Source organism: Bidens hawaiensis, unplaced genomic scaffold, assembly GCF_021521415.1.
Source record: "Bidens hawaiensis isolate Kalapana, Puna unplaced genomic scaffold, B.hawaiensis_p1.1 tig00051566_1, whole genome shotgun sequence".
NCBI classification, from domain to species: domain Eukaryota; kingdom Viridiplantae; phylum Streptophyta; class Magnoliopsida; order Asterales; family Asteraceae; genus Bidens; species Bidens hawaiensis.
The window spans coordinates 74,933-90,746 of record NW_027499260.1 but is presented as its reverse complement, the minus strand read 5'-3'; positions in this window follow the sequence as shown (position 1 = coordinate 90,746).

The following is a 15,814-nucleotide window of genomic DNA, read 5'->3' as shown; positions in this document are numbered from 1 at the left end:
GCTTCTGTGATACGGATTATGTTCAATTAAGCTCAAAATATAAACGTACAACACATCAGAGATTGTGATGCCTCCCATCTATTCTCAAAGCTTATTTGACTTTCCCTGAGTCACCCCGAGTTGACCTCGACCCGTAGTGTCTGATTACACCGTAAATACATCTTGATCTTTTAGAGTCTTCTACCTTTTCTCTTTCTTGCCTCTTGATTGATAAGTATAACATTGTAAGCTTCAGAAGTCTTAACATGGAATTTTTTTTTTGATAATTAAGATATACATAGCTTCAAACAGTAGACTACTGCAAGTCCCGAATCTGGATCACTGCAGGTACTTGACACACTATCTTCTTGGGAATCAGAACACTCACGGGCTCGTGTATGACTGGGTGATCGCTTTTCTGCATATCATTCGGTAAGATATATATGGAGAAATACACAACTCTTAATGAGTTGTCCCTTTAAATCGAGAAGATTTAGTTAGTATCACTTCTACTTTTACGCACCATAAAAGGCTACCATAACATACAATGACTGTTCTAGAGTCTTTTAGGCCTAATAACTTCACTAGTTAAGCACACAGAAATAGTTTGAGTATCACTTTCCAAGGTTGGATCAATTTTCTTAGAAACATTGTATAGAAACTTCATACGAAGTTGTAGACTTGAAAAATTATATCATCTCCCTAAAAAAATTTAAATTCTATCGCCCCAATCAAGTCAAAGTCATCAGGTAAACGGCTATCCTGAAGATCCAATGGATCAGCTGGACCGACTACATACGAATATGCGTCCTTTTAACTAAGTATGAACGACTATTTTTCAGCGACAGAATAAAAACACATCATAAACCGCCCCAGTCGCTTTCTGTCATCTGGTTAATGGCTATCCTCATAATCTACTGGTAGAAGTGAGGACCAAACACATCCGAAGATATGTCCTTCAAACTGAAGCAACCGACATAATTCTAAGCGATAGTGACGTTTTTTTTAAGTAAAAACGAAAAGTACGGTTACTCGGGATTGATCATCCCATTAAGCTCAACAAGGTTTTGAAAACGAGTTCTGTCAAACGCTTTAGTAAAAAGATCAGCGAAATTATCTAACGAATCAACCTTTTCGAGCACTATTAATTTCTTCTAAGCACAATCCCGTATAAAATGATGACGAATGTCAATGTGTTTAGTTTTTCTATGTTTTACGGGATTGTTAGTTACTGAGATTGCAGAAATGTTATCAATACAAATAGGAGATTGAGTAAAATTCAGACCGTAATCGCGCAATTGCTGTTGTATCCAAAGAACCTGGGAGCAGCAGTTTGATGCTGCCATGTATTCTGCTTCACATGTAGAAATGGCTACAGAGGTCTGCTTCTTGCACTGCCATGAAACCAATCTTCCTCCCAGAAACTGACATCCACCGGTCGTCGACTTCCTGTTCTGATTGCAACCTCCATAGTCAGAGTCTGTATAAGCAACCAAATCCAAGTCTCCTCCTTTCGTGTACCACAATCCCAGCTTAGGCTTGCCTTTGAGATACCGCAGTATTCTATTCACTCCCTTCATGTGAGATTCCTTTGGGTTTGCCTGAAATCGAGCACAGAGACAAACTGCAAACATAATGTCAGGTCTAGATGCAGTTAAATACATTAAAGAACCAATGATTGCTCGATATTGAGTGGGGTCCACATCTGCGTCACTGTCTGAATCAGCGCCCATCTTGTGGTTGACGCAGACCGGAGTATCAAATGGAGTGCTGTCCTCCATCTTGAAGCGTTTGAGAACGTCTTGGACATATTTAGTTTGATGGATGAAAAACCCCTCCTTCTTCTGATCAACCTGCAATCCTAAAAAGAAAGTTAATTCACCCATTGCACTCATTTCAAACCTCCTTTTCATGACTTCCTCAAATTCCTGACACATGGCGACTTTTGAAGCAGCAAAGATGATGTCGTCCACGTAGACTTGACTAGGAGAAAGTCTCCCCTTCCTTTCTTAACAAACAGTGTGTTGTCGATCTTTCCTCTTTCGAACCCATTCTCAAGTAAGTAATCAAACAAGGTTGCGTACCAGGCACGAGGGGCCTGATGTAGTCCATATAGCGCTTTACTTAACTTGTACACGTGATCAGGAAAATCTGGGTCAGGAAAACCTGGAGGCTGCTCAACGTACACAACCTCATCGACTTTACCGTTAAGAAACACACTTTTCACATCTAACTGGAACACCTTCAACTCATTGTGTGCAACAAATGCCAAAAACAAACGAATCGCTTCCAATCTTGCCACAGGAGCAAACACTTCATTGTAGTCGATCCCTTCTTGCTGATTAAACCCTTTTACGACCAGCCTCGCCTTGTTCCTGATGATTATTCCTTTCTCATCTCTCTTACATTTGAAAACCCATTTGGTGCCAATCGCATGCACATTCTTCGGTTTTGCAACCAATTTCCATACCTCCATCTTCTCGAACTGGGCTAACTCTTCTTGCATGGCTTCGACCCACGAGCTGTCTTTTAGAGCCATTTGATAGTTCTTTGGTTCAATCTGGCTGATGAAGCAGGTGTACAAGCACTCGTTAATGATACCTGTTTCTTTAATGCTTGCGTAAACACAGGTGTGCTCATTCAAGCTTCGTCTTGTTTGTACACCGTCAGACAGATCTCCTATCACGTTCTCTAAATGGTGATTTTTGTGAACTCCAGTAGTCGGAACCGAACTGACTTGCACATTGTCTTCCAGGTTCGAAGAGAGTTCATCAATGGGTGATTGTTGTTGAGAGTGAAAAGGGTTGTAAAATTCTTCTTTCGTAGAGGCGGCAGGTGCATTAACGGCACTTGGTGTGGAAGGTTGACTTTCATCGTGTCGTGGACGTTGCACAATGTTTTCCTCCTCGTCATACATGATCTGTGAAGCAATTTTCTCATCAACTTCTGCAAAATCCAAGTAAGGCATATTAAAGGATTTGAACAGTTTATCATAGTCAAAAGCTTCAGCGGGTCCCGTGCTGGGCATTGGTGGTTTGTAACTCGTGATGTCCGTGTTATATACCACTTCAACCTTGCTGTTCGATAAATTAAAGACTCTTCTGTTGGGTGTCCCAACTACATATCCGACTAAAATACCTTCGTCGGCTTTCTCACCAAATTTAGAGTTTGTCTTTAATATCGTACATGGGGACCCGAATGGTTCTAGACCATTCAAGTTTGGCTTTCGACCATGCATAAGTTCATAACAAGTTTTATTTAGCCTTTTAACAGTTAAAACACGATTAAGGATATAACAGGCTGTGGCAACTGCTTCAGCCCAGAACACCACGGGAAGTTTAGCATCAGCCAGTATGGTTCTGTCTCCTTCAATTAGCGTCCTGTTCTTCCTCTCAGCCACCCCATTTTGTTGCGGAGTATACGATGCGCTGTACTGGTGTTCTATCCCTTTCTGTAAGCAGAACAGCTCCATTTGGTAGTTTTTGAACTCTGTCCCATTATCACTCCTGATGTACTTAACCTTTCTCCCCATAATATTCTCAACCTTGGTAATCAAGTAAATTACCAACTGAACCGTGTCATCCTTTGTCTTAAGAAAATACACCCAAGAGTATCGCGAGTAATCATCAGTTACTACCAAGCAGTATGAAGTTCCACCAAGACTCTTTACATTCACGGGACCAAAGAGATCCATGTGAAGTATGTCTAGTGTACTGACAATTGTGTTAACCATCTTGGAGTGATGAGGTTTCTTGTGTTGTTTTCCCTACTTGCACGATAAGCATTGATCTTCAAAGTTGAAATTCTTTAAGGGAACACCAAGTACCAGCCCATTCTTGACAATGTAGTTCATTTTTCGAAGATGTATATGCCCCATTCTTCGATGCCATAACTCGGACTCAGATTCAGTTGCCTTTGACAGAAGACATGATTCTTCTGTTGTCATCTCAGTTGACCTCATATCCATAACGTATGTGTTCTTTTCTCTTGGAGCTTTCATCACCACCCATGCCACTGGTATCTTGAAACTAGGATATAGAACAATTGCTTCATCTTTAGTAAAGTGCACTGTGTACTCTTTGTCACAAATCTGAGATACGCTCAAAAAATTATGCTTCAACTCCTCAACAAAATTCACCTTCTCCAATTTCATTTTTCCATTTGTTACGGTTCCAATACCGGTGATTCTACCTCCGCTCTCTCCAGCGAAACTAACTCTTCCTCCTTGAACAGGTTTCCATTCATGTAACAAATTCTTGTTACCGGTCATGTGCCGGGAACAGCCACTATCCACAACCCACCGATTGTTTACAGTCCTGTTCAACTGTTCCTGCACGATTAAAGCAAAGGATTAAAATCTGGGGATCCAAGACCTATTGGTCTTGGGTCGATTAAATCTGTTAAACGGCATCCCGTACTTTGGCTGTTCAAAGTCAGTTTGAAAATAATTTCTGTAAGTTCTATAAGGATACCTTCTTGATAATTGACTATGAGGCCATCCAAACCTTAGTGGATTAACTGAATTATAATTGTTGGTTCGGTTGTTTACTGGGAAAAACTGAGATCGATTTCTTTGAAATCTTGGATTTGTCCAATGTCTGAATTTTGGAGAGTTAGCATTCTTACCATTATAGTAATTACTATTAGTTTTATTCTCAGTTTTCGGAGGCCTCATACCTCTGAATCTCTGATTAAGAGGGCAATTAGCAATTAGGTGTCCGATTTGATTGCATCTGAAACAACTCCTGTGTTCAACTTTCGTCTCAACAGTTGTTTCAGATGTTGAGGTTGCATTACTATCCGTTTGTCTTACATATGGTGGGACAAACGGGTTTAGGGGAGAAATCTTTTCAGTTGGCTTATATTCCTCCCCACGTTTTAGTAATACTACCTCTTCTTTTATCTCACTAGATTCGGATGTCTTGTCCGAATTTGATGAGACAGAACTAGGAACAGAAATCTTAACATTCAAAACAGGCTTACTTGTTTCGCTTTGACTAACTTCAGGTTCTTTAAACGAAACTTTGACAGGAACTGTCTGACTAATCTCATCATCAACAAATTTCTGATTACTAGGATTATACGTATAGTTATGATTATATGGTGGTGGAACTTCAGAATATCCAATTCCCCCTTTTTTAACTGGGGAACGTTGAACACTTACGATGTGATCAAGCATTGCTGAGGAGTTTCTAAATTGTTCAATTTTTCTGTTTAATTCCACCACTTTTACCTGGTAATCAGCTATCTGTTTATCCCTGTCAGCAATTAGTTTGGTTTTTTCTTCTAACACTTCATAACTAAGATCAATTACTTGTATTTTTTCAGCTAGACTTGCTTTAAAACTTCTGATATCTTTTTCACTAGCTTTTATTTTTACCGAGTAACTGTTTTCTCTAGTTTTAGTGTAATGATGATCTTCTTTTAACTTTTTAAATTGAGCGTCCAAACTAACAAACTGATCAGTTATTGTTTTCAATTGTTCAGACAGATTTTCGCATTGCATACAAGGGAGTTCAGAACTTACCTCAGAAAGCTGATCGTTCACTTCTGCCATGTAAGCTTGATTTTCCCCCTTCTCCCTCTCGCTTCCTCCAGTTTCGATGTTAACTAAATTTGCCTGTTCGAAGACTTCCTCAACCTGTAGATTCCAGTTATACCCACTATTGTGTCTAGATACCATAGCCTTATTCTCACTATCTCCCTCATTTTGTTGTGCAGGCCTGGTCTGGCTGCGTTCGACTCTCTCATTTGTACATTCCTTGACAAAGTGACCATTTTTTTGACAGTTATAGCATCGAACCTTTGACTTGTCAAACCCTGGTCTTTCACCAACGAACTTTCTACCTGTTTTCTTCATGAACCTTTTAACTCTTCTTACTATCATCGCCATCTGCCACTGCAGATCCATCTCTTCCAGATCATCAGCATCAATCTGATCATAGTCTTCATCCAAAGTTGCGGGATCGGCTATTTTACCTTTGATGTAATTTTCATAAGATGCAATGAAAGATGTATAAAGGGCAAACTGTTGTTCAGCTGATTTAACACTCATGGGCATCTGTGAGTATTTGTTGGTTTGAGCATTTAATGGAAAGTTACCAGTTGTGGGTTGAGGTTTTGAAGAATTACTTCCTCCAGCTACAAAACATACATCACCATCCATGTTGAGAGTCACATGACCATCATGAGTTGAGTTTGAGCTTGAGTCTCCCTTTGAGTAGTAAGCAGATGATTCTGATCTTGAGCTTGAACTTGAACTTACTTTTGCACCGTACATACCCGGATCCTGAACCTGATCAGTTGGTGTCTCTTTCCGAACCATTTTAAGTTCAAAAGTTCGTAATTTATTGACTGTTGTTTCCAAATCAAAATCGGAAAACTCTTTATCTTCTCTCATCAAAACCGTGTACATTTCCCATTTCGGTGGAAGAGCATCAAGAAGTTTCTCTACTATCTCCTCTTCTTTGTATACAATGGAGTAACTGCTGAGTTCGGTCATCAGGTGATAATATCTTGTGATGATATCATCAAGTGATTCATTTTTCAAATATTTGAACACCGAGAATTGGGTTTTTAGTAGCTTAATTTTGGATGCACGTATCCCCACATTGCCTTCATATCGATTTTCTAGCGCTTTCCATAGCTCTCTAGCGGTTTTGTATTTCCTGAAGGTGTGAAGAATCTCTTGTGGAAGAGCCATGGTGATCGCCGCATGAGCTTTACTCTCTGCCTCATACATTTTCCTCTCATCCTCATCCATCTTACTGTAATTCTTTATTTGATCACGACCCTCAAACAAGGCTGTTGGTGGAATGTATCCATCTTGTATGCACACCCACATCTTAGCATCTTGATATTTAACATACCGTTCAAACCGATCTTTCCAAGCAACGAAATCGGTATCCTTAAGCATTTTCGGAGCCTTAGTTGCTGAACCGGCTTCAATTTCCATTTTCACTAGTTTCGTGATGTTTATCGAAGTCATCGTTGAAAGAAACACAACTCAAAATGCTAGGAAAGTATAAAATAATTTTTTTTTATTTTTACCAGTGCCCAGTAGGCGAAGTTATGCTTAACTTCGCTTAAGCTTAACTTCGCTTATACTCAACTTCGCTAAAACTTTAACTTCGCTTACTTCTTAACTTCGCCTTATGTTAACTTCGCTTAATGACAAGCGAACTTGTGAGACAGGCGACGTTAAAGATAACTTCGCTTAAACTTATATCTTCGCCTAAACCCTACAAACAGTGGCGGCAACTTCGCCTGATGAACAAAAGATTTTTGCAGGTTTTAATTTGACGTATTGCGAGGTATGTGGAGATGTAATGGGTTGTATTTGATAGTGGGAGATGGTTAGGACACAAAAACTCGGTATTTTAACCTAAACTCGTCCCGCGAATAGTCGAACGGAACGATTTCTACACTCGTGTGATAATCCCGAACCACACAATCACGAGCAAACGCTCTGATACCAATTGTAGGTTCCCAGCCGGATCTACACGGAAATATCTCGTATTACGTAGGTGCGGAATCCCTACGTAAGACGATACGACTGTTAGACGCGATATACGTTAAACCCAAGTACAAAGACACGTTACAATACTCAATAGACACGTTGTATTGCAACTCCTTTAACACGTGATAGCCAAATCACAATTACACGTACTAAACCACTACCTACAAAACAAGCCGTAGCCAAACATATATACCTTTCGACAACTTCGCCTAACATGCTAGGCGAAGTTGTCAATAACTTCGCTTGTTCCACAAGTTCGCTTATAACAGGCGAACTTGTGGGACAACCTTTACAAACCAAAACCAAAACAAACTAACGCGATTACAGACACTAGATACTGAACTACTGACATCATGTACCAACACACTTCATACCCATTAATGAGTCGTACTCTATGGATAGATTAGCACGTATCTATGTAAACACCATCTTTGCTTTACATGGAGTACCGTTGTCTATAATTTCTGATCGAGACAGTCGTTTGACGTCTCACTTCTTGAAAAGCTTCCAACAAGCTCTCGGTACAAAATTGAACCTTAGGACTGCTTATCATCCACAAACCTATGGGCAAAGCGAAAGGACGATTAAAACGTTGGAAGATATGCTCCGAGCTTGTGTAATCAACTTAGGTGAAGTTGGGATGACCACATACCCCTAATGGAGTTCTCGTACAATAATAGTTATCACACAAGTATTCAAGCCGCACCATTCGAGGCGTTATATGGTCGAAAGTGTAGAACGCCTGTGTGTTGGTCTGAAACCGAAGATAATAAATTATTTGGACCCAAAATTGTCCAAGAAACCACCGACAAAGTTGTCCAAATCCGAGAACGACTTAAGACGGCACGTGAATGCCAAAAGAGTTACGCTGCTGTCCGTCGTAAGCCGTCGGAATTCCAAGTTGGTGACAAAGTGTTATTAAAAGTCTCGCCTTGGAAAGGAGTTGTTCACTTCGGTAAGAAAGGAAAGTTAAGTCCTTGATTCGTTGGACCATTCGAGATACTTGAACGAATCGGCACTGTTGCATACCGTTTGCGACTGCCCGAGGAAATGCAAGGGATACACGATGTATTCCATGTTTCGAATCTACGTAAGTGTTTGACCGATGAATCATTAGCGATGCCATTGAAAGACATTGAAATAAATGAGAACTTAAAAATCGTAGAACGTCCAGTTCAAATAGAAGATTCGAAAACAAAGAAATTAAAAAGAAGAACATTGAAAATTTGAAAGTAAAATGGGACTCGCGTAGAGGGCCTGAATATACATGGGAACTCGAATCGGAAATGAAAAAAAATACCCCTAATTGTTCTTGTAAAGCAATCTCGCGGACGAGATTTGTTTCAAGGTGGGGAGGATGTAACATCGTGAAAATTTCGAATTCAAAATGTCAACTTTCCAAAGTTAAGGGACTGAAATGGCTAAATTCCAAAGTTGAGGGTTAAAATGAAAATTTTGAATTTTTGACCCTTCGCGCTACGCGATGGATCATAAAAGAGACCCATCGCGTACCGCGATGGGATGTCTGACAGCGAGACGCGTGGCACACCGATCGCCATGTGTCCCGACACGTGGCCACACGTGGCACGACGTCCACCACGTATCAACACATGGCACACTGTCAGCCACGTGGCGACACGTGGCACACCTACTGTCTTCGTCACCAGAGCTACGTCGCGGTACGCGACGGGTGCCCTGAAGGCGGTCGCGTACCGCGATGGAAACCAATTTGAGGTCTATAAATAGCAAGGTCCGGGTTCTCCATTTCACACACCAAAACTCAGCTTTGCTTTCTCTCTCTAACATCTCTCTAAGTATTATAAACCCTGTTGGTACATAAATGTCAGTAGTTCATATTTCTAATGTCTGTAATCGAGTCTGTAATATTGTTTATGTATTTGTTTGTTTAAAGCGAAGTTGTTGACAAGTTCGCTTAGGCGAACTTGTTAACCAAGCGAAGTTGTTGACAAGTTCGCCTAGGCGAACTTGTTGAACAAGCGAAGTTATGGACAACTTCGCCTCAGGCGAAGTTGTCGTGTATTTATATAGGTTACGGTTACTGTTTAAGAGGCAGGTGAAGTTACGTGTAATTCAGTGAGTCAAGTGACGTGAGGTCGAGAGTCTGTAAGTATCACGTGTTGAGTTATTAATATAACGTGTGTTTGTTCGTATCGTATTCGTGTGTTTGTGTTTGTGTTCTACGTCCGTAACGATCTACACAGGGATTCCGCACCTGTGTATATCGTGATATCTCGTGTGATCCGTCCAGGGAACCTATAATTGGTATCAGAGCTTTTGCTCGATTGTGTGGTTCGGGATATTCACGCGGGTGTAGAATTCGTCCCATTTCGACTATTCACGGGATGAGTTTTTGGTGTTTTTGCTCATTCTAGCCTCCTACCAGTGTGTTCAAGCCTTTAAACCGTCAAAAACGTCGTTAAAATCCGATTTTCAGATCTGCAGAAAGTTTGAGTTCGTCAGGCGAAGTTGTTGTTCATCAGGCGAAGTTGCCGTCAGGATACGTAGGGTTTCAGCGAAGATATAAGGAGAAGCGAAGTTATTTACAACTTCGCCTACCTCCTCAACTTCGCCTAACTCAGCGAAGTTCTCCTCTAGTTCGCCTAGCTCAGCGAAGTTCTCCTCTAGTTCGCCTAGCTCAGCGAATTTTTCTTCAAGTTCGCCTACTTTCTAAGTTCGCTTACCCTAAGCGAAGTTATTCTCAACTTCGCCCAGTCACGCGTATTTAAGAAAGATCCAGCGAAGTTATTACTTAAGCGAAGTTATCCTTAACTTCGCCTACAGTACTGTTCAGAGGAAATTTTTTTTAACTTCGCCTACTCAGAATTTTTCGGGTTTCTTAGTCTTCAAGACGGATGTCGTCGATCAACATTTCGGAGCTTGTAAAGATGGAAGTTGAAGCGGGGTCAGCTACAAAGGCCCCAAGGTTGCTGAAGGGAACCGACTTTGCCGCGTGGAAGGATCGGTTCATACAATACGTTAAGTACCAGGATGCGAAAATGTGGGTATGCATCCAAGATGGATATATTCCACCAGTCATGGAGTATGAGGGTCGAGACCAAATCAAGAAATACAGTAAAATGGAAGAGGAGGAGAAAAAGATGTGTGAAGCCGAAAGCAAGGCTCATGCTGCAATCACAATGGCTCTTCCACAGGAGATCCTCCATACGTTCAGAAAGTATACATCAGCTAGAGAGCTTTGGGAAGCTCTTGAGAACAGATTTGAGGGGAATGTAGGTATTCGAGCTTCAAAGATAAAGTTGCTCAAAACTCAATTTTCAGTCTTTAAGTACTTAAAGAACGAATCTCTTGATGATATTATCACTCGATATTATCATCTAATGACTGAATTGAGTAACTACTCCATTTCCTACCGAGAAGAAGAGATTGTGGAAAAGCTACTCGATGCCCTCCCACCAAAATGGGAGATGTATACTGTGCTAATGAGGGAAGACAAGGACTTCCCTACTTATGATCTTGAAACCACTGTCAACAAGCTCAGAACTTTTGAGCTTAATATGGTAAGAAAAGAAACATCTATGGATCAGGTTCAAGATCCAGGCGTGTACGGTGCTAAAGTGAACTCCAATACAAGTTCAAAGACTGATTCTGCCGCCTACTACTCGAAGGGTGAGTCGGGTGCCAATTCTTCACAGGAGGGGCATGTGTCAGTAAACTCAAATGGGGATGTTTGCTTTGTTGCGGGTGGATCAAGTGGTACTCAACAGACAGTAAGCAAGAGTAGTGGATCTTCAAGTTCCTCAAGCAATAATTAATCTAAGATGCCAATGAGCGTCAAATCTGCTGAAGAGCAGTTTGGCCTCTATGCTTCGTTTATTGCTTCATATGAAAACTATATTCAAGGAAAGGTTGTTGATCCAGCGATGCTGGATGAAGACTATGACCAGATCGATGCTGATGATCTGGAGGAAATGGATTTACAATGGCAGATGGCCATGATAGTGAGGAGAGTGAAGAAGTTTATGAGAAAGACGGGGAGAAAGTTTGTTGGTGGCAGGCCAGGGTTCGACAAGTCTAAGGTGAGGTGCTATAACTGTCAACAAAACGGGCACTTTGCCAAAGAGTGCAGAAACGAGCGAGTTGAACGTGGTCATGGCCGGTCTGCACAGCACACTGGGAATTGTAAAGAAATCAATGCCATGATGTCCAGAGAAGCAGGTGAATACAACTGGAACCTGCATTCGAATGAAACTAGTGAACAGGCAAATATGGCTAAGGTTGAGAATGAAGAATGTGAGAAGATTACCAGAGAAGAGAAAGCTACTGGTAAGGAAAAAGCTTTCATGGCAGATAACAAGGATCAACTATCCGAGGTAAGTTCTAAATCTATTTGTTTTAAATGTGAGAATTTGTCTGAGCAACTTGCTACCATAACTGATCAGTATGTTCGTTTAGATGCTGAATTTAAAACTCTTAAAGAAGATCATCACTTTACGAAAGCAAGAGAAAACAGTTACAAAGTTAAAATAAAAGCGTGTGAAAAAGATGTTAAAAGCTTAAAAACAAAACTTGCTGAAAAAATTGAAGTAATTGATCTAAGTTATGAGGTTTTAAAAGAAAAGACTAAACTAATTGCTGAACGAGAAAAGCAGATTGCTGACCACCAGGTGAAAGTGGTGGAACTGAACCGAAAACTTGAGCAGTTCCGAAATTCCTCAGCTATTCTTGATCACCTTGTTAGTGGTCAAGATTCCTCTGCGAAGAGGGGAGGAATTGGTTATCACGAGGTTCCACCACCTTATAACCACAATTACACTTTTAACCCTAGTGTTCAGAAATCTGTTGATTTTGAAGTTCCTCAGACAGTTCCAATCAAGGTTACGAGTAAAGAACCAAGTGTTAGTAGTGGCGAAACGAGTTCGCCCGTTTCAAGTGAGAAAATTTCTGTTACGAGTCCAGTCTCATCAGATTCGGATAAGTTGTCCGAATCGGGTAAGACAAATGAGAAGGTAGTGTTACCCACTGGTGGAGAAAATGATAAAACTTACAAAAAGAGTACTCCACTCAACCCGTACGTCCCACCTTATGTGAGACGAACGGCCGGTAACACAGCCTCGACATCCAAAACAACCTTTGAAAAGAAAAAGGAGCATAGGTGTTGTTTTAGGTGTAATAAGTTAGGACATCTTGTTGCAGATTGCCCTCTGACACCGAAATTCAGAGGTGTGAGGCCTAATAAAACTGAGCATAAGCCTAATGGTAATTTTAATACTGCTAAAAATGAAAACCCTTCAAAGTTCCGAAATGTAACTAATTCAGGTTTTCACAGAAACAAACCTCAGTTTAACAATGCTAATAACCAAACCACAAGATATAATACTTTCAATATACATAGGTTTGGAAGGCCTCACACTCAATTTCCAAGGAGATTTCCTAATAGGACTGACAGGAATTATCCAGATGCTAACTTTGGAAAGCAGAAGTACGGGATGTATAGATCCAAGACCAATTGGTCTTGGGTCCCTAGATTCTAATCCTTTGCTTTATTGTGCAGGAACAGTTGAACAGGGCTGCCCACAGTCTTTGGATTGTAGATAGCGGCTGTTCCCGGCACATGACGGGTAACAAATACTTGTTGCACGACTTAAAACCTGTTCAAGGAGCGAGAGTTAGCTTTGCCGGTGAAAGTGGAGGAAGAATTACTGGAAGAGGAACGGTGTCCAATGGGAAAATGACTCTTGAGAATGTGAACTTTGTAGAAGAGTTGAAGCACAATCTGCTGAGTGTGTTGCAGATTTGTGATAAGGAGTACACTGTTCATTTCACGAAGAATGAGGCGATTGTGTTGAAGCCTGGTTTTCAGATACCAGACGAGTGGATAGTGATGAAAGCTCCACGTGATACAAATACTTATGTGATGGATATGAGGTCTACTGAAATGGCCACGGGAGAATCATGTTTAATGACGAAAGCAAGCGAATCGGAATCCGAATTGTGGCACAGGAGGATGGGGCACATTCATCTTCGGAAGATGAACCACATTGTCAGGAATGGACTTGTGATGGGCGTTCCCTTGAAAAGTTTTAACTTTGAAGACAAATGTATAGCATGCAAGAAGGGAAAGCAACACAAGAAATCCCATCTCACCAAGAAGGTCAACTCTATTGCCAGTACTCTAGAACTGCTTCACATGGATCTCTTCGGTCCCGTGAATGTAAAAAGTCTAGGAGGTACTTCTTACTGCTTGGTGATCACTGATAACTACTCGCGATATTCGTGGGTATATTTTCTGAAATCGAAAGATGAGACGGCTCAAATGGTGAAGAATTTGATTACCAAAGTTGAGAACGTCATGGGTAAAACAGTTAAGTTCATCAGGAGTGACAATGGAACGGAGTTCAAGAATTTTGAGATGGAGATCTTCTGCCTTCAGAAAGGAATTGAACACCAATACAGCGCTCCGTATACTCCGCAACAGAATGGAGTGGCTGAAAGGAAGAACCGAACTTTAATTGAAGGAGCCAGAACTATGCTGGCAGATTCGAAGCTTCCTGTGATGTTCTGGGCTGAAGCAGTTGCTACAGCCTGCTATGTTCTGAATAGAGTGTTAACCGTTAAGAGACTTGGTAAAACGTGTTACGAGCTTATGCATGGAAGGAAGCCCAACATGAGTGGTCTTGAGCCATTCGGGTCCCCTTGTTCGATCTTGAAGACAAATTCTAAATTTGGCGAAGTAGCCGATGAAGGAATCTTAGTCGGTTATGTTGTTGGTACTCCCAACAGACGTGTCTTCAATACTTCGACCTGCAAGGTGGAGGTGGTGTGTAACACCGACATCACAAGTTACCAACCGCCAAAACCAAGCAATGGACCTGCTGAGCTTTTCGACTATGTTAAGCTTTTTAAGTCGTTTAACATACCGGATTTGGAAATTTCTGAAGAAGAAGAAAGAGCTGCGACGAAGATGATACTTGATGAGGAAGAAAATCTATTACAAAGACAGCTGATTGATAAATGTCAACCTTCCTCATCAAACACTATCGGTACCCCTGCTGCCTCTGCTGAAGAAGAATTTATCAATCCTTTTCACTCTCAGCATGAAACAACCATTGATGAGATCTCTTCTAATTTGGAAGATAATTTGCATGTCGGTTCTGTTCCGACCACGAGAATTCATAAAGATCACCCTTTGGATAATGTAATTGGTGATGTGTCCTCCGGTGTACAAACAAGAAGTAGCTTGAATGAACACACCTGTGTTTATACAAGCATTAAGGAGACAGGAATAATCAATGAATGCCTGTACACCTGCTTTATAAGCCAGATTGAACCGAAGAATTATCAAATGGCTTTAAAGGACAGCTCGTGGGTCGAAGCCATGCAAGAAGAGTTGGCTCAATTCGAGAAGATGAAAGTTTGGACTTTGGTTGAAAAACCAAAGAATGTGCATGCGATAGGCACAAAATGGGTGTTTAAGTGCAAGAGAGATGATAAGGGGATTATTATAAGAAACAAGGCGAGTCTAGTCGTTAAAGGTTTTAATCAACAAGAGGGGATTGATTATAACGAAGTGTTCGCTCCTGTCGCCAGGTTGGAAGCCATAAGATTGTTTTTAGCGTTTGCTGCTTATGAAAAGATGAAGGTGTTTCAGCTAGATGTGAAGAGTGCGTTTTTGAATGGGAAAGTTGATGAGGTTGTGTATGTTGAGCAACCTCTGGGTTTTCCTGACCCAGACTTTCCAGATCACGTGTACAGGTTGAGCAAGGCGTTGTATGGATTACATCAGGCACCTCGTGCCTGGTATTCAACTTTATCGGATTACTTGCTCGAGAATGGTTTTGAAAGAGGGAAAATTGATAGCACGTTGTTCTTCAAAAGAGATGGAAGCGACTTCCTGCTGGTACAAATCTACGTGGATGACATTATATTTGCTGCATCAAAAGTCTCCATGTGTCAGGAGTTTGAAGCCGTCATGAAGAAAAGGTTTGAAATGAGTGCTATGGGTGAACTAACTTTCTTTCTAGGATTGCAGGTTGATCAGAAGAAGGACGGGATGTTCATTCATCAGACGAAGTATGTTCATGATGTGCTCAAGCGCTTCAAGATGGAGGACAGTTCTCCATATGATACTCCAATATGCGTCAATCACAAATTTGGTGCTGAAGTAGACGGTGATGCAGATGTGGACCCAACTCAATATCGGGCAATAATAGGTTCTTTAATGTACTTAACTGCATCTAGGCCTGATATAATGTTTGTTGTTTGTCTTTGTGCACGTTTTCAGGCAAATCCAAAAGAATCTCATTTGAAAGGTGCAAAGAGGATACTGCGGTATCT